The following is an 18691-nucleotide window of genomic DNA, read 5'->3' as shown; positions in this document are numbered from 1 at the left end:
TCTACCGCATGAACATATCAAGCCATGTTCTGCGGAAGATCTCCAAGTTCAGCATCAGGTGACGGTGCTACGACAAGCAGCTCCAGATTCTAAGAAGATGGACTTAATTTCAGCATTCAATAAAATGAAAGTTTCTGAAGCACTTGTGAAGTCAGTCCCCAAATCAAAAGGAACTCCTGACTTCTTCAAGTAAATCATTAGACCAAGGCCAGAAAAGTCAAGTCAGAAGCCTCTGACCGCTTTATCCAATGTCTCCATCCTTAACTTGGCTAAGAATTCTAGCAAGCACCAGCAAGTACTGGATGATTTACTCAGAAAAATCAAAGTTAAGCCCAGTACTACTCCTGAAGACATGGCACAGATTGTAAACTCTGCCATGACCAATGCACCAATCACCTTTTCAGATGAGGATCTTCCAAAGCCTCATTCCTTTCACAATAATGCTCTTTACATTGTCGTTCGAGTCAGAGGAATGACGGTTCCCCATGTACTGGTCGATGGAGGCAGTAGCCTCAACATATGTCCCGAAATGACCACAAAGGCATTAAGGATCAAGGATGAAGAATATATCCCAAATCCCATCACTATCTATGGATTTGATAACCATGGTCAAACGGCAAAAGGGAAGATATTCCTGGAGGTGTTCATCAACTACTCAGTGCATTCAGTGCTTTTCCACGTGGTTAATGTACCACCAACCTACAACTTGCTCCTCGGAAGGACGTGGATTCACAATGCTAATGCAGTGCCTTCCACCCTCCATTAATGTGTAAAGTGGTCAAAAGGTGGAATGATCACCACAATACTGGGAGAAGACCCAGAAGAAAGGCTCCCGCAGCCCATGATTCCCCGGCCATCATTCAATGCAGATATTCCCAGCATCAGAGAAAGTGAAGAAATCAGTCACGGAGAAAATCGAGAAATACTTCAGGCATCATCAGAACTATCTCTGCACACCGAAGCCACGACCCGATGGAAAGGTCCTCAATTTTTCAAGGTTGGAGGTTGAATCGACTGCAGCACCATTAAGGATCACCCATTGTTTTCGCAATTCATGAAGTCAAGAAAGGGATTTGATTTGCTTCTAAAACACGGCTATCAACCCTTCAAGGGACTAGGCAAGAATGAAGATGGCCGCATCGAGCCAGTGATCCAGAAGCATCGTCCCCACAGAGCAGGACTGGGGTTCTCCAGCGGAAGCTCATCAAAGAAGACTATTTTTGTCAAAGGGGCACAATGAAGACCATTTGTTATTTTCTTTCTATTCTTCTCCAAATAAATGTCTCATTTTATCAAATGTCATTGATCAATTCAATCAATAAAATTCCAAGTTTCTTTGTCTATCCGGATGCCATCTACTCCCTTTCTGTCTGTCTCATCATTTTATTTAATGCCATTTTATGTATGGTTCTCTTCAAATGATTGTTTGTCTCACTATAGGCTGATTTGTCTGAACCAGATTTCTTCTCCAAAAATTTCAAAATGACTTCTCGGACAATCAAGAAGCTCGTTCTCAATCCCAAGGCCTTTCAGAAGTCGACAGCAATTCACAGAATCAAAGCAAGCACCGGAAATGATAAGATTGCAAAGCGATCAGATGATTGTACAGAATGCGATCAGTCTCTTCAGGAATTGTCAGAGTTCGCCGCTATTCAGAAGCAAGATGAGCCATCTCCTCTAGTACAAGATCCAACCGAAGATGTTAACATCGGTTCAGAGGAAAATCCCAAAATTCTCCAGATCGGAACTAGTCTGAGTCCGCAAGAAAAGAAAAGGCTTATAGATTTTCTCAAGCGGCATGAAGAACTGTTCGCATGGACATATGAAGACATGCCGGGCTTAGACCCCAAACTAGTCGAGCACCGACTCATCTTGAAGCCAGATGCTAAACCAGTTAAGCAGAAGCTGAGAAAAATGGATCCAAGAATAGAACAACAAGTCAAAGAAGGACTTGAAGATTTGCTCAAAGCAGGATTTATCCGAACTATTGACTACCCGGATTGGTTAGCCAATATCGTCGTTGTCCCAAAGAAAAGTGGTAAAGTAAGGATCTGCATAGACTTCAGAGACCTCAATAAGGCTACTCCGAAGGATGACTATCCACTTCCAAGCATCGATCTTCTAGTCGATAGCACGGCAGGACATGCCATGTTCTCTTTTATGGATGGATATTCCAGCTACAACCAGATTAAGTTGGCCGCCCGCGACCAATCAAAAACTTCTTTCACTACGCCTTGGGGCACTTTCAGCTATACAGTTATGCCTTTTGGGCTCAAGAATGCTGGAGCAACGTATCAACGAGCAATGACCGTTATCCTTCACGATCAGATGCGCAAAATCATGGATGCGTATGTTGATGATATTCTCGTGAAATCTAAAGAGGAAGAAGATCACCTTGAAGCTCTTGATCAAGTCTTTAAGCGACTCATCCTTTACAAGTTAAGACTTAACCCGCAAAAATGTGTCTTTGGAGTCGAATCAGGAAAACTGTTGGGTTTTCTGGTCAGCAAAAAGGGAATTGAAGTTGACCCAGCCAAAGCAAAGGCTATCATTGATATGCCACCCCCGAAGAATCTCAAAGAACTACGTAGCCTTCAAGGACGTATGCAGTCAATCCGGCGATTCATTTCCAATTTGGCGATGAGATGTGAGCCCTTCAACCACTTACTCAAAAAAGGAGTGAAGTTCGAATGGGGGCCAGAATGCCAGCAATCATTCGATCGAATCAAGAAGTATCTTCTTAATCCTCCCATCCTGAAGCCGCCAGAATTGGGAAAACCTCTTTTATTATACATCTCAGTCAATCAAGTCACATGCGGTGGATTCTTGGCGCAATACAAATAAGGCAGCCTGATAGAGCACGCCATTTATTACGTGAGTAAGACTTTCAAAGATTATGAAAAGAGATACTCTCAAATAGAGAAGACCTGCCTAGCTCTGGTATGGATGTGTCAGAAGCTAAGACACTACCTGCTAGCATCAGAAGTCAAAATCTTGTCTAAACTCAATCCTCTCAAGTATATCTTAGAGCAACCTTTCCTCAGCGGGCGAGTTGCAAAATGGCATGTCTTATTGATGCAGTATGACTTAGAATATGTCTCGCAGCAATCCGTCAAAGGCCAAGCAATCGCAGACCAATTAGCGGATTTTCCTTTAGCGGAAAAGATGAAAGTCGAAGATGATTTCCCTGATGAGCAAATTTGCAATATCCAGCAGTCTCCAGTCTGGAATTTATTTTTCGATGGTTCTAAGAACATGGCTGGAATAGGCATTGGAATCTTATTAATCACTCCTGAGAAGGAGATGATTCCATTTTCTCTCAAGTTAGATTTTCAATGCACCCACAATATGGCTGAATATGAAGCCCTGATTCAAGGTTTAAAGATTCTTCTAGACTTCAATGTCAAGAGAGTACATGCCTACGGTGACTCATTACTTGTTGTCAATCAAGTTCGAGTTGAATGGCAAGTCAAAGATCAAAAGTTATTTCCTTATCAGAAAATTGTTTCAGCTCTTGTCAGCAAATTTGAAGAATTTCAGATATTCCACATCAAAAGAGATCTTAATCAAGTGGCTGATAGCCTAGCCAGTTTAGGCTCCATTATGGCATTCAAGAATGGAGAATCCTGTCACTCTTTTGAAATCAGCAGACTTGACCAACCTGCTTTCCTTCCGGCGGAGCAAGTAAACCAAGCTGAGCAAAAGAAGAAGCCTTGGTATTACAATATCAAAACTTTCATAGAAACTGACGAATTTCCTCCAGAACTCTCAAAGAAAGAGCAACGAGCAATCCAGCGTATGTCTACTCGATATTTCATTCTGGCGAATGTCCTCTATCGTCGGGGATTTAGTTCAAAGTATTCCAGGTGTTTAGATGAAGAAGAAGCCAAAGAAGTCGTGCGTGAAGCACATGAGGGCATCTGTGGTGGCCACGTTGGCTACCAAACCCTTGTCAAGCAAATCATCAGAGCAGGTTACTACTGGAAGACTATGCAACAAGATTGTTATCGTTATGTGAAAAAGTGTGTGCAATGCCAGATACACGCACCTTCTATCCATGCTCCAGCAACATATTTACAATCTGTTGTCTCCCCATGGCCATTCTCCATGTGGGCCTTCGATGTCATAGGTCCCATCACTCCTCCAACTTCAAATGGCCACAAATACTTCCTTGCCGCAACAGAATATTTCACCAAGTGGGTAGAAGCCATCGGTCTCCGCACAGTAGAAGGCCGACACGTGGTCTCTTTTATTCACAAGAACATCCTTTGTCGTTTCGACATCCCACATGACATCGTGTCAGACAATGGCAGTCATTTTAAGAATGAAAAGATGAAGACATTCTGCTCAAAATTTAAGATCTCTCACCATTTCTCCGCTCCATATTATCCTCAAGGGAATGGTCAGGCAGAGGCCACCAACAAGATTTTAATTCGTATCTTGGAGCGAACTGTGGAAACAGGCCGTGACTGGCATGAGAAGATCCACGATGCACTATGGGCCTATCGGACCACCATTCGTACACCAACGAATGCTACTCCATCAGAGTTGGTCTATGGGACAGAAGTAGTATTGCCGCTACATGTTCAGAAGCCCGCTTTGAAATTTGCTTCACTTCTGCAATTACCTCTTGATCAATACCAGCAGCAGCGACTAGTGCAGCTAGACTTACTCGACGAGAAAAGGCTAAAAGCAGCAGAGCATGCTCAATCTTATCGCTAGAGAGTAGCCAGGCAATATGCGAAGTCTATCATCGAAAGAAGATTCAAAGTCAATGATTTAGTACTTCGATCCACAGCTTATCTCAAGCATCGCCCCGGCGGCAAATGGTCGCCAAATTGGGAAGGTCCCTATGTTGTTAAAGAAGCATTACCCCGCAACGCATATTGGCTCATCAATGCCGATGGGGTAGAATTGCCAGATCCTATCAATGCGCGACACTTGAAAAAAATTTATACTTGAAACATTTATTCTTCTCTTGTAATCCTTCCTGTTTCCTTCAAATAATGATCAAACTTTCTTTCCCAGTTACACTGGGGCATTTTAAAATTTTATATGCAGGCAGGATAAACAAATTCCTCATTTCATGCACTTGTGCATTCATACGCATCAATTCATATTCATTTGCATTCAACTGCATTAACAACAATCTGGCCAGTATTGGGATTCCAACAAACAGTCCCATCATAATTCCTAATGATTCAAAGATCATCATCAATACTGAACCAAAACCCAGCGCCCGAACTGGTATTATTTCAAAATCCAGTATTCAAGCTGGTACATTTTCAAGATTCAACTTTTTGTAAAACCGAGTTCCGACTCGGGCTTTTATTCAAATTATCCTTCTTTTGTTGATCCGGGTTCCGACTCGTGATCTCTCTACTTTATTCGAGCCTTGACTCGATTTCTTCATTTTCCTTTATTGATCCGGGTTCCGACTCGTGATCTCTCTACCTTGCTCGAGCCTTGACTCGAACTCTTCAGTTTCTTTTGTTGATCCGAGTTTCGAGTCGTGATCTCTATACCTTGTTCGAGCTCAGATCCGAGCTCTTCATTTTCTTTTGTTGATCCGAGTTCCGACTCGTGATCTCTTTATTTGTTCAAGCTTTGATTCGAGCTCTTTATTTTCCTTTGTTGATCCGGGTTCCGACTTGAGATCTCTTCGAGCTTGTCATTCTCTTTTATTGATCCGGGTTCCGACTCGTGATCTCATTACCTTACTCGAGCCTTGACTCGAGCTCTTCATTTTCTTTTGTTGATCCGGGTTCCGACTCGTGATCTCATTACCTTATTCGAGCTCAGATTAGAGCTCTTCATTTTCTTTTGTTGATCCGAGTTCTGACTCGTGATCTCTATACCTTGTTCAAGCTCAGATTAGAGCCCTTCATTTTCTTTTGTTGATCCGGGTTCCGACTCGAGATCTCTTTATTCACTCGAGCCTTGACTCGAGCTCTTCATTTTCTTTTGTTGATCCGGGTTCCGACTCGTGATCTCATTATCTTATTCGAGCCTTGACTCGAGCTCTTCATTTTCTTTTGTTGATCCGGGTTCCGACTCGTGATCTCATTATTCATTCGAGCTCATATTCAAGCTCTTCATTTTCATTTGTTGATTCGGGTTCCGACTCGTGATCTCTCTACATCATTCGAGCTCTGATATGAGCTCTTCATTTTCTCTGTTGATCCGAGTTCCGACTCGTGATCTCATTATCTTATTTGAGCTCTGATTCGAGCCTTTCATTTTCCTTTGTTGATTCGGGTTCTGACTCGTGATCTCATTACTTTATTCGAGCACTGACTCGAGCCTTTCATTTTCTTTTGTTGATCCGGGTTCCGACTCGTGATCTCTGTATTTTATTCGAGCTTTGACTCGAACTCATCATTCTCCTTTGATCAATCCAAGTCATTTCGATAATCAAGGTCTGTCAAATTGCACGAATTTGATATTTTGTCCTCCAAATTCCAATTTAAATCTTTGAATCATGCAATTCTCAATTTCGACCTTCGGGTCACTCAATTCTTCAATTTCGACCTTCGGGTCACCCAATTTCCAATTCTCAAATTCAATTACCAATTTCCCAATTTCGACCTTCGGGTCAATCAATTTCCTATTTTCGACCTTTGGCTCAATCAATTTCCAAATTTTGATCTTTTTGGTCGCCCAATTTCCAAAATTTCGACCTTTCGGTCAACCAATTCCAAATTTTCAACCTTCGGGTCAATCAATTCTCAATTTCGACCTTCGGGTCACACAATTTCGATATTCGGGTCAATCAATTCTCAATTTCGACCTTCGGGTCACACAATTTCGACCTTCGGGTCATTCAATTTTCAACAACCAATTTTCCAATTTCCGATTTCGACCTTTGGGTCAATCAATATCAATATCCAATCTCAATCATTTTTTTTCTTGCGAGAGACCCTTTTTAGGGAGAGTTCGAGGGAGCTCGTTCTTTTCGCATGCTATCCAACTCGTTCACTTAGCCCCTTTTCAGGGAGAGTTTGAAGGGACTCGCGTCTTTGTGAACCGTTTGCAAAACAATTTTCAATTTCACACGAGGAACCCTTTTTAAGGGAGAGGCTCGACGGAGACTCGCTTTTCTTGTGACCCCCCAATTTCATACTAGGCCATTTTCGTCATGAAGGACTCTCTTTGCAGGGAGAGTGTGATGGACTCGTTCCTTTCATGACCCAATTTTCAGACCTCACTATTATCGGCCTCTTTTCCATAAGAGAAGCCTAATATTAGGGAGTTTTGACGAAAGCTCAATTTCTCTTCGAAAGTTCGTTTTGCAAACACCTCCTCTTCAGGGAAGAGAGGAGTATTTCTCATTTCCCATTCAGGTAAGGGCCAAACCTGAGTCTCTCTTTTTGGGGAAAAAGAGAGGAGAATTTTCGTCACGGATGTGTTGAGCCGGAATTCAAATACTCACTTTCTCCAAGGATTTCAAGAAAATTTTGTCAATTTGTCAATCAAATTATTTGTTGATCTCAGAATCTTTATTGCACTAATCTCTATTTCAATTTACCTTCAGCATTACTTCCGAAAGAATGAAGCTTTTGCGAAAGGAGATTCAAAATTCAAATTCTTTCTATCGGCCAACCGAAGGGATGAAGAATAAATCCTCGATATGGCCAGAAAAGAAGATTCAATGTTATTGCAAAGCCGTAAATGATTGATATTGATCGCAGTTATGGCACATCTCTAAGGACCATTCTTGTGAAAATGAGGCAGTGAAAATATCCTGAGTGCTAGAAAAGAGAGCATTTATCCAAGCCCTGTCTCCTCAGAATCACCTAAGCTGCAATTAAGTATCCGCAAAAGGGATCTCTCACCTGTCGTCAAGATGAAGGCGAATTAGGCGAGTAGACCCCCGGGGCCAAAGAAGATTCGAAACATCTCCAAGATGACGGAGTTTGTGACGGATCCTTCTAGGGAAAGTCCAAAGCACTGTCGAGATGAAGGCAGATGCGATGAACCTCTCAACAATCCCTAAAAGATATTTAATTTCAGCTATCATCCAAAGATTTTTAACCCATGAGCCAATATCGTCCAAGAAGGATCGAAACATCTCCAAGATGAAGGAGTTTGTGACGTACCCTTCTCCAAAAGAGAGCAAGAGAGGAAAAAGAAAGAGAAAAAAAAAAGTCAGAACATCTCCAAAATGAAGGAGAATGTAGCCAAAATACCAGAGAGCCAAAAGAGTGTAGAAAGATTATCATGAGAGAAGCTCCCAGGATATCAAACTGCCAAATCTATCAAGAATCCTCCTTAAATTTGTGAAATTCTATTATCAATATTCTTGCATCAATTGCTTTCATAATATCAAATTCTCTTTCCTGCTCATATCAAGGAAATTGATAGCTTCCTTGAAGAAGGTCAATGGCAAGCAACTTGGATTTCCAATCTCGATTCTACGAAGTGAACCTTGTTTGGAGGTAATGCTTCAGGTAGAAAAGAAAGAACATCTTTGCAACAATATGCAACATTTTCAAAAATTTTGAATCAACAGCAAAATTTCCAACATTTTGACAATATTTTCTAGTCATCCTGACGTGAAGTGAGAGCTTGATGTCCGTTTTCGATGCATCCTGACACCAATTTTAAATCCCTCCTAAGGACTTGATTCCTTCCCTTCTTTGAGAGCATGAACTCTCAGATATGCACACTTCCCTGTGTCCCCACTGTTCTACCATAGACAGTCCCATTTCGGTTCGAGGTCGAACCACCAATCATTTCTCGCAAAAGGCAATTTCAAAAGCTGATTTCAGTCTCAGCAATGAGACGCCCAAGATCAATCCCTTTTCAAGCTTTAGGGACCCCATTTTCCTTCCTTTTGCAAAAACCCTGTCGGATTTATTGTGCAAAATCCGAAGGTTCCATCATGGTCTCTTTCTTCGAGGATTCCAGTCCATTTTCCGCCCGATCAGGATAAGGGTACAAACCTGAGCCTCATTTAAAGAGGTATTCCATTTTCCGCCCGATCAGGATAAGGGTACAAATCTGAGCCTCAATCAAAGAGGTATTCCATTTTCCGCCCGATCAGAATAAGGGTACAAACCTGAGCCTCCTTCGATGAGGTATTTCATCTTCCACCCGATCAGGATAAGGGTACAAACCTGAGCCTCATTTAAAGAGGTATTTCATTTTCCACCCGATCAGGATAAGGGTACAAACCTGAGCCTCAATCAAAGAGGTATTTCCTTTTCCGCCCGATCAGGATAAGGGTATAAACCTGAGCCTCATCCAAAGAGGTATTTCATTTTCCGCCCGATCAGGTCAAGGGTATAAACCTGAATCTCATTTCAATGTGATATTTCATTCCCAATCAGGTCAAGGGTTCAAACCTGAGCTTCGTCCCATACGAAGTATTTCTGTCCCATCCAGGTTAAGGGCATAAAACCTGAACTTCGCTCTCATAGAGCAAATCTTTCCTCTTCATTCTCCATTTCATATCTACCATCTTCCTCGGGGTAATTTCTTCACACCCAGTCAGATCCTTCTAACTGGGGCATTTTTTTTATATAGCTCAAATTTGGTGTGTTTTTCTTTGCCACTAAGCTCGGCCATGAGCCGGCTTAGTAGCAAAGAGGGGCATCTGTAAACACCCCAAATTTTCACTCACCTCCCCAAACATTCATCATTCAGCCTTTGAAATCGCCGGAGGGCAAAATGGTCATTTTCTGAGCCCGGACCTTACAAAAGTCTAAAGTTCATCTGCAACTCTCAGAATTTCTCTATTTTTAGCTCAAATGTTCAAAAATTTTATTCCTGACAGAAGACAGGAATCTCCAAGTCTTGGTTCAAGACTCTATTGCATAAGACATGACATTGCATATCATTGCATAAGCATCTCATATCACTGCACTACACAGCATGTCATTTCGAGGTCCAGAACTCTTGATTTCAAAATTTTCAATCCAGATTAGAATTTTAACTCTTTTCAAAATTGATTTCAAAACCCTGGGTCTTTAAAATTATTAATTCTTCCCATTTTACCCCCAGGACTCTGAATTTCAAAATATTTCCTCAAGAAAACAATCTGGATAATTTTCAATAAATTTCAACTCAGATTTTGCCTTTTGTCAGCTATTTCAACTATCTTCCTTTTACAAAATCGCCCTACAGGGGCCAACTCTTTCCAAAAATTCATGTTTTACCCATTAGTCCAGATTTTATGAAAATTCCAAAAAGAAGTTGTTGTTTTATCCTTATTTCAATAAAGAAGCAATGTGGGACCCACACTGAGGTGGTGTCACACAAGCTTTTCTTTTGACAATTTGAATTTTGAAAAACCCAAAAATATAGGAGCCTTGTCCCCTGGATTGGTGCCACTTGTCTTTTCTCTCTCCTCCCATTTCCAAGCCAAGTGTTAGTGTGGGGCTACCTTAAGAAGCCGCCACATGTCATCCCATTTATCTGCCATGTGTCATTCCAAAAGTCACCAGGAGATGCCAAATGTCATAGGTTGTCCTGTCCAGAAAAAGTGGAGCTTGTCTCCTCTGAGGTGGCGCCACTTGAAGTGTGTCTCCTACAGAGGACACGTGTCAACCTCTCCCTCCTTCAGAAAAGTAGCCTGACACATGTCTCTCCCTACCTTTTTCAGAAAAGTAGGAGACACGTGTCACTCCCAGCTTCCTCCAGAAAAGTAGGCTTGTCTCCTCTGAGGTGGCGCCATTTGGAAAGTGTCTCCTGCAGAGGACACATGTCATTCTCTGCTCTTCTCAGAAAAAGCAAATGCCATGTGTCATTTCCTGCTTTCTCCAGAAAAAATTAGAATTTAAACATTCAAACCTCCTCATAGGTGGCGCAGATCCTGAACTTCAACTTTTCCATGTTGTCAGAGGTGGCGCCACATGGCTTGGCCCTCCTTCTCTCCCCTCTGCCACGTGTCATTCTCTGCTTCTTTCAGAAAAAGTAGAGGACACATGTCTTCTCCCTACTTCTTTCAGAAAAATAGGAGACACATGTCACTCCTGGCTTTCTTCAGAAAAAGCAAACCATTCAAAATTCAAACAAGGCCTAGGTGGCGAAAATCCTGAGCTCTAATTTTTCCAGATGGCCTATGAGGGCGCCACATGTCCTTTCCCTCCTTTTCCTCCCCCTTGCCACATGGCATTGTAGGAGCCACTCTTCGGAAATGCCACATGTCCACCCCCCATTCCTCCAGGGCAAACCTCCATTTAAAATTCAAATCCCCCATGAGGTGGCGCCATTTGAGAAAGCCTCTCCAGTAGGCTGACACTTGGAACCATCCTGGATGGCCACATGTCCATATCTCCTTTCTCCAGAAAAGGTAGAATTCAAATTCCTCTGAGGTGGCGCCTTCTGAGCCCACTGCTCTGTCCTTCTGACATGTGTCAAACAACTTTTGAGGTGGCACCATTCCAGAGCTCCCACTTGGCTTCATTTTCATTTTTATTTTATTTTTAAAAAAGGTAGCCCACCATGAGGTGGCGCCACCTGAGGACTCCCTACAAAAGGTGAGTTTGAATTTCAAATTCCAAGAGAGCACCCTCTGAGGTGGCGCCATCTGGGAGCTTCCTGCAGAGAAAATCAAGCAAACCAAATTTTAAAAAATTTCAAATCCTGCTGAGGTGTCTCACCCACAAAATTCCCATTTTTTATTTTCTCAAAAATCAAAATAGCACCCCTGAGATGGCGCCACATGGAGGGCTCAGATTGAGCCTGTTTGAAATTCAAAAAAATTTCAGAAAATCTATAAAAACAAGGCTCCACGCCCAGAAGAGGGGGAGCTTTTAGGAGACCATTTTGTGAACTGGAAAATCTGATTTTGAACCTTGGAAATCGTGCCTCTTTGGCTCATTGGAGAAGGTGGAGTAAAGTTCGTGCAGTGGCCAATTCAATTCAAGCGTAGGTCGATTTTGGCGAACCATCCGAAGTCCGGAGCGAAAGACGAAGGAAGCTCGTGGTAGCCACCCCCTTTTCAAGAGCTTCTACGCTGCGTAAGGAAGCAAGGTGCACTTCTTTTCCCCTTTGATTTGATTCCATAAATCGATTCGGGAGTCGTTTGAAGAAAGAGCTCATCCGAGAGATGGATTGAGCTATTCTCATAAAACGACATATATAAAAATGTTTAATTAGGCTTCCTTGATGATTTTTAGCATTCATGCATTTAGCTAGATTTAATTTGCATTTTATTTCATTAATTTAGCACGTTTCATGAATTAATTAGGATTAATCTAGCATTTATTTCAATTCTGCTCATTTTCAGTAGTTCTCTGTTTTTGTCAGTCAGTCCACACGTCATTTCATGCATTTATGTTTTATTAAAAATCTCAAAAAAATCATGGATTGCGCTCTTAGGTGTCCCTAAAAGAGTGCCAAAAATTCGGAAGCATTTGAATTTGTTTACTGCGGTAAACATTCAAAATGGCAAGTCGGGTTTTGTTACCCAGGATGCGTTTAAAAAATCATTTGCCGATTTGTAAAATCAAGTTCTCCCTTCTGGGATATCCGATTTTCGATCCGAAAAATGTCCTGAACTCGGTCGAATGTCTAGTTTTTAACCTAATTGTATCAGATTTTTCTGATTTTTTTTATGTCTGACAAAAATCCGAGAGTTTGGGACACGTGTCAGAGCCTGATTTAGGCCTCTGAGAGTTTGGGTCGACTTAGGGCTATGGTTTCTCTTTGTGTGTTGCTCCAAATCCAAAACTGTAAAAAATGAAATTTATGTCTGAGGTGCCTTCTATTTGAATCTAGAAGCTTGTGATTTTTAGAACAGTTGTAATACCTGTTTCGGATTTTTCTTTTCAGTCCTCTGTTTTGCTACATTTGTCTGTTCTGTTAATTTAGGTATAAAAAGTTATATTTTTATCCATATTGTTTTTTATCAAATGCCGAAGTCATAAACATGAACGTTGTTTATTTAGGTGTCTGGAGTAGCTCTGTTAAATATCATAAATTTTCATGGCAGTTTTTTATTTATTTAGCATTTTATGTTAGATTAGGTTGATTTTTTACCTCTGTCATAACCAAATCCATGTTACTGAACTCACCATGGCTCAAATCCCGAGGCTGTAAAAACCAAAAATGTTCCATTTCGAGTCCTTTAACAGTCTGCAAAATATCAGAAGTTTTCATAGTGTAAATATTGCATTATCATATTAAGCATTGCCTTTGGTTCGGATCCGTAGGTGAAATCCACCCTTTTTAGGATTTTCTTTAAATTTTAGCATTCAAATCATATCATTTCATGATTTTTAGTATTCTAGGCTATTTATCAAAGTAAGTAGATGATTTATACCGAATTTAGTGCAATTTGAAATCCGTTTGAGGTTCGGTTTAGCCATAATACCAAAACAGGGCCCCGCAGGACCCGGATCCAAGCGAAAAACAAGCGAAATTCGTTATTTTGGATAAATTGCAAAACGTCAAATTCTGATTTTACAGTCCTAATGTGTCTAGCAGCATGTCATCATGTCTCTTACTGCATTTTATCATCATTTGATTCAATTTGAATTTCAAAATCTCAATTTTATCAAAATTTCCTTCAAAAACCCTGATTTTAAAGATATAACTTTGATTTTAGGGGTATTTTGATCATTTTAACCTCAATTCCGAATTTTAAATTATATCTTACTGAATTTCATGTATTTACATCATCAAGGAAGCATGAGAATAGGGTTTATATCCAAATAAATCCAATAATTTCATAATATTATTGGAAAATCTTGGAAAAACCCACATATTTGAGCTAACCCTATGTCAAGGTTGGCAGGGACATTCAAAAGAAGGCACTGAAGTCTTCAAGTTGTTTTTATTTCATTTATTTAGTGATGTAATAGTGTAAATTTTGGAATAAGAGAGTTAATTTCCTGCTTAGACTAGGATGCATATCATATAGTTTGAATTTATGCAATATCCTGCTTATATGATTCATGCATTGTTATTCCAAAAGCACTATGGATGTTCACGAATGGCACGTGCACCAACTCTTAGGGAGTTGATGAACTCGGTGGAATCCATATTTACGGCCCTAGTCGGAATATGGACGAGACCCAGATCCATCATCTTTCTACTAGTCACATTGAGCCTACACACTTAGGCTATCTTAAAATGCACATCATATTTCCAAAGTTTTCAAAATCATGTGCATTAAATCAAATAAACTCTGAACATATTCATGGCCACAGTCAGAATATGTGAAGGATTTACTTTGACTTAAATACACATTTTTCCAACAAATTTACTAGAAAATCTTTCAAAGTGCATTCATTCACCCATATCATTTGCATCATGAAATCATTGGTTTTCTCATGATTTTCTTAAGAAAGTGGCATTTTCAAGAAAATCGATTTCTCAAGAAACTCTAAGGATTTTCCAAAATCGGTTTTCCCCCAAGTCAAGTTTTTCACAGTTTTCCTTGGAAAATGTTATCTTCTTAAGATTTTCAAAAGGGATTTTCCAATTTTCTCCAAGATCCAAAATCGATTTCCAAGTATTTCAAAAGGTAAAATTCCCAGGATTTCGATTTCCCAAGTTTTGAATTTCCTTCTCCAATGAGTTTTCTTATCAATTTTCCATCATTTTCCTAAGAAAATTCTCAAAGTCCAAGTTTTCCTAAGAAGTGTTTCCCTTTTCAAATGTTCACCTTTTCTCAAGAATCACTTCTACTTTCCCAGGATTTCCAATCATTCATTATTTTCCCAAGTCTTTATAAACTTTCTCAAGATTTCAAATCTTTTCATCAGAGTTTCATGAGAAGTTGACTTTCACCTTTTTCCTGAGAAATATCTTTCAACTCCAAATGTTTTCTAAGCATACATCATGTTTTCCTACTTCCATTTTCCAAAATCTCATAGCACATGCCTAAATTCTCTGTGCATTTAGGATAGAACACAATTTTGATGATTTAACTAAGTCAAGCACAATTTTGGTCCTTGGTTCGATTACCCCTGTTAAAGGCGGCAGGAACGGTCGAACCTCGTACCGACAGGTCGAGCCCCATCCCATGGATTTTCCCCCAATTTTCAAAACGTAGGCGAGTATTTCAAAACATTTTCCAAAATCCGGTCAAGTTTGAATCGTGAAAGCGTTTCCCTCTTTCTCTTCCGCAAGGAAGGGAAGACGAGAAAAATTTCGCGACAATAACACTTGGCGACGGATTTACTTCCGTCGCTATGCCATCGCTAGATTAATATGAATAGCGACGGATGGTTCCGTCGCTAATCCGTCGCAAACACGAAAAAAAATTAAAAAAAAATTATTTGAAAATTAAATACCGAGAACTGTACAAATTTTTTTTCCTGTACAATTTATATTTCCTGTAAATAAAAAACAAACCACACAAAAAATTTCATATAACAAGAATCTACAACAATTAATCGTTCCACCTTAAAATTAAGAAGTTTAATTATTTACAATTTAACAATTACAATTAGGAAACATAAAAAAATAGAACTTCTTCAACACAGTCCTCTAATCATCGCCAAGATTTTGTGCGTCTTCTTGTTCATTGTCTTTATCTGTCCCTTCAGCTCCACTACGCTGATTATCGCTAGCAGCCTACACAAGAAAAGAACATTCAGTATTGATAAACAAAATATAATGAAATAAATTACACACTATATGTGATTCTATCATGTGCTCATGTGTGATCTAAGGCAATAAAAAAACTCTATATGTGATTCTATCATGCTCATATGTGCTCTAAGGCAGACAAAAAGTTTTATATATATATATATATATATATATATATATATATATATATATATATATATATGATTCTATCATGCTCATATGTGTGCTAAGGCAGTCAAAAAATTGAATATGTGATTATAGCATGTTCATATGTGTTCTAAGGCATCTAGAAAAACTCTATATGTGATTCTACCATGCTCATATGTGCTTTAAGGCAGGCAAAAAACTATATATGTGATTCGATCATGCTCGTATGTGTGCTAAGGCAGTCAAAAAATTGAATATGTGATTATAGCATGCTCATATGTGCTCTAAGGCAGGCAAAGCAAAAAAATTTATATGTGATTCTATCATAAATGATATATAGCATGTTCATATGTCTTCTAAGGCAGTAAAAAAACTCTATATGTTATTATAGCATGCTCATATGTGTGCTAAGGCAGTCAAAAAACTGAATATGTGATTATAATATGCTCATATGTGTTCTTAGGCAGTCAAAAAACTGAATATGTGATTATAGCATGCTCATATGTGTTCTAATGCAGTCAAAAAAACTTTATATGTGATTCTATCATGCTCATATGTGTTCTTAGGCAGGCAAAAAAACTTTATATGTGATTATAGCATGCTCATATGTGCTCTAAGGCAATAAGAAAACTCTATATGTTATTATAGCATGCTCATATGTGCTCTAAGGCAGTCAAAAAACTGAATATGTGATTATAACATGCTCATATGTGTTCTTAGGCAGGCAAAAAGTTATATATGTGATTCGATTATGCTCATATGTGTTCTAAGGCAGACAAAAAACTGAATATGTGATTATACTTGAGAGGGACCTGGAATCGAAGATCCCCTATCCTGAACAACGGCCTTGATCTCATTTCGGAGAAAGGGGGCGACGGTGTATTGGAAGTAGTTATTCAATGATTCATTAACGATCTCGCGTACATCATCACCGGAAAGAATAGTCGGCTGCTTGGAGCTTATGTCGGCGCAAGAAGTCGGTGAGCCGTAACTGGAAGAACCAATAACTGGTGAAGTGTTCATATTACTCCCAAACCCGAACACGCGACCTTTTTTGGGTTCACCTGCTGCAGTCACCCATGCTGTAGGATCAAATGATGGATGCTGAGTAGCGTCATCGCCATATCGCTCTACCATCTGTTGCTCATATGTCTCCTACAAAATAATGTTTAAAGTATTCATTAATAATTAATGATAACATTATGATAACTTGCATATATATTGCAATGATTATTAATAGAATTAATACATACCGTTGTCGTTCTCGCCTTCTCTGATACGAAGACTCCCGTGGTCTTCCATTTATGTGTTTCTACAAACACATCCTTATATGGTACACTGCCTCCTTTTTCTGCTTCCTGCAAAGTTAAATGACAAAAGATTTAGTACACAAGTTTGTAACAATACTTATAAAATGAATATTATATATTGATGAGTTATCATTTTCTTTAGGTGGCTCCCAAATGTCTTAGATCCACCTGTGTGTAGATGGGCTTCGGGCATCTTCGATCGATTTTGTGCAGCCTTCGCAGAGCGATTTCTAAATGCATCTCCCGCCCACTTATCGCATATTTCATCCCAGTAATCTCTCCTGATAGTAATAGGACCATAGCCCTTCCACAGTAATGGATCATCTACTACGCCAGATGCTTTTTTTACTGCAGTCTTCATAGTGTGCAGCATGTCTGCAAATCGATTGGCAGCCACCTTCTGCCACACCTTCCTTGCATCATTTTCTTCCACGGTAGTTGCGAAGCGATTCGAAGCCTACAAATATTTTCAGAAAGTTAGTAGACATTGCTTAAATAAATTAAATATGAAACACATTAACTATGAGGAACAACTGTATACCATGAATGAGGACCACAATCTGTCTAACACCTCCTTTGGGTACTCTTTCCATTGAGCAACTGGTCCTGGTACATGTTGAAGAAGTGAATTCCTAATCTCCCGTACTACTTCTTGTGGCTCAAACCTCGTGCTGCACATGAATTGTTACACAATAAATATCAATATAAAATATTTAAAAGATATGCAATAATTGAAAACAAAATACTTACGGTCGATTATCGATATACACTATTCGAATGAGTCTTCTTGTGCCAGTCTGAGAAGACCCTGTTTCCTGTGTTGGCTGTTGACTTGTGTGATCAACTGGTGTAGGTGGGTCGTGTACAGGCGCAACATCATCTGTAAAAAAATACATTAGAAATTCTCAGAATGCGCATTTGAACTAATCAAGCATCCAATTAGTTATATGATATACCTATCACAGGAGCCCGCGAAGATGAAGGCTGAGCCTGGCTACTACTGGATGAGCGACCACTATAACCTCCACGAACCATATTCTAACAAATAACATATGTCATACAATACATTCAAATAATTCACATCAAGTATTACAATGCATTCAAGTCATTCACATCAAGCATTGCAATGTATTCAAATAATTCAAATCATTCACATCAAGTATTGCACTAATTCAAATCATTCGTTGCATAAATTATAATACATTCAAATAATTGAAATCATTCACATCAAGTATTACAATGCATTCGAATCATTCTTATTAAGTATTACAATACATTCAAATAAATTTTTTAATCATTCACACCAAGTATTGCAATACAACTCACATCAAGTATTACAATGCATTCAAGTCATTCACATCAAGCATTGCAATGCATTCAAATCATTCAAATCATTCACATCAAGTATTGCACTAATTCAAATCATTCGTTGCATAAATTATAATACATTCAGATAATTGAAATCATTCACATCAAGTATTACAATGCATTCGAATCATTCGTATCAAGTATTACAATACATTCAAATAAAATTCTTAATCATTCACACCAAGTATTGCAATACAACTCATATAAAGTATTACAATGCATTTAAATAGAGGTTTGTAGTATAAGATTTTGCTCACTAGCTTGAGAATTCTTCCTCGTCACTAGTTTGACTTTCTTCTTCTTCTTCTTCTTCTTCTTCT

This window comes from Nuphar pumila, chromosome 5 (assembly GCF_984573655.1).
Source record: "Nuphar pumila chromosome 5, dmNupPumi1.hap1.1, whole genome shotgun sequence".
NCBI lineage: Eukaryota > Viridiplantae > Streptophyta > Magnoliopsida > Nymphaeales > Nymphaeaceae > Nuphar > Nuphar pumila.
This window is presented reverse-complemented; position numbering follows the sequence as displayed.